Source organism: Galeopterus variegatus, unplaced genomic scaffold, assembly GCF_000696425.1.
Source record: "Galeopterus variegatus unplaced genomic scaffold, G_variegatus-3.0.2 Scaffold7465, whole genome shotgun sequence".
In the NCBI taxonomy this organism is placed as follows: domain Eukaryota; kingdom Metazoa; phylum Chordata; class Mammalia; order Dermoptera; family Cynocephalidae; genus Galeopterus; species Galeopterus variegatus.
This window is the reverse complement of record NW_007733576.1, coordinates 49,875-52,000: the sequence shown is the minus strand read 5'-3', so window position 1 is coordinate 52,000 and position 2,126 is coordinate 49,875.

Sequence of the window (2,126 nt, the reverse complement as noted above, 5' to 3'; positions counted from 1 at the left end):
TGTTAATTTTCCAATATTTTTGCTGTTACTAATTTCCAGTTTCATATCACCATAGGCAGTAAAAATATTTAATATGAGTTCATTCTTCTTAAATTTGTTAAGCCTTGTTTTGCCACCTAAAACATTAGCTATCCTGTGGAATGTTCTATTTGCTCTTGAGAAGAATGTGCATTCTGCCGCTATTGCAGAGAAAGTTCTATACATGTCTGTTAGGTCCAATTTGGTCTATAGCTTTGTTCAAATCTAGCATATCTATTCATTTTCTGTCTGGATGATCTATCCATTTATTGAATGTTTGATATTGAAGTTTTCCACTATTACTGGACTGCTGTCTACTTCTCTCTCAGGTTCTGTTAATATACTTTCCATATTTAGGTGCTCCAATGTTGAGGGCATATATATTTACAGTTTTATATCTTCTTAATAAACTGACTTGATGATTATTATACAATGGCCTTCTTTGTATCCTGTGACAGTTTTTTGACTGTAAGTGAATTTTGTCTGATATAAGTATTGCCACCCCTGCTCTCTTTTGGTTACTATTCACATGGAATATCTTTTTTCATCCCTTCATTTTTATCCCCTGTGTGTCTGTAAAGCTGGAGTGAGTCTCTTGTAGACAGTATATCACTGGAGTTTTAAAAATACATTCAGCAAGTCTGCATCTTTTTATTTTATTTTACTTCTCAAAATACATTGTATTTGGTTTGCATGTCCCTTTACCTGTTCCTCTTCACTCTCTCCTCTCCCCAAGTCTGCATCTTTTGATTAGAGAATTTAATCCACTTACATTTAAAATAATTATTGATATGGGAAGACTTGCTATTACCATTTTGTTCATTGTTTTTGACCTTTTTATAGCTCCTTTTTTCCTTTCTTTCTCTCTTGTTTTCTTCCTCCGTTATTTGATAACTTGTTGTGGTGGTATGCTTTGATCCCTTTCTCTTTATCTTTTGTGAATCCATTAGAGATTTTTCCTTTGTGGTTACTAAGTGGCTCACATAAAATATTTTCTAGTTNTACATTTAAAATAATTATTGATATGGGAAGACTTGCTATTACCATTTTGTTCATTGTTTTTTACCTTTTTATAGCTCCTTTTTTCCTTTCTTTCTCTCTTGTTTTCTTCCTTCGTGATTTGATAACTTGTTGTGGTGGTATGCTTTGATCCCTTTCTCTTTATCTTTTGTGAATCCATTAGAGATTTTTCCTTTGTGGTTACTAAGTGGCTCACATAAAATATTTTCTAGTTATAACAGTCTGTTTTAAGGTGATAACAACTTAACTTCAATTGCATACAAAACTCTAACCTTTTAAATGCCCCCACCATTTTATGTTATTATGTCATACTTACATTTTTTATATTGTGCATCCATTAACAAATCATTGTAGCTATGGTTATTTTTAATAATTTTGTCTTTTAACCTTTATACTAGAGTTAAAAGTGATTTACACACCACCATTACAGTATTAGTGTTCTAAATTTGACTATATATTTGTTTTTACCATTGAGTTTTACACTTCCCTATTATTTCATCTGACTAATTAGTGTCCTTTTATTTCAACTTGAAGAACTCGCTTTAGTATTTCTTGTAAGGCAGGTCTAGTGGTAATGAACTCCCCTCAGCTTTTGTATGTCTTCAAATGTTTGTCTCTCCTTTCTTTCTGAAGGATGGCTTTGCTGGGGACAACATTCTTATTGGTCAAATTTATTCTTTCAGCACTTTCAATACATCATTTTACACTCTCCTGACCTACAAGGTTTCTGCTGAGAAATTTGCTGATAGCCTCATAAAAGTTCCCTTGTATGTGATGAGTCACTTTTCTTGCTGCTTTCAAAATTATCTCTTTGTCTTTGACTTTTGACAGTATGATTATTATGTGTACTGGGGTAATGCGTACTGGGGACTTTTGAGCTTCATGAATCTGAATGGCCATATTACTCTCCAGATTTGAAATCTTTTCAGCCAGTATTGTTCTTTTTAAAAAAGATGACTGGTAAGGGGATCTGTACCCTTGACTTGGTGTTGTCAGCACCATGCTCTCCCAAGTGAGCTAACAGGCTATCCCTATATAGGGATCCAAACCTGTGGCCCTGGTGTTATTAGCACCACACTCTCCCAAGT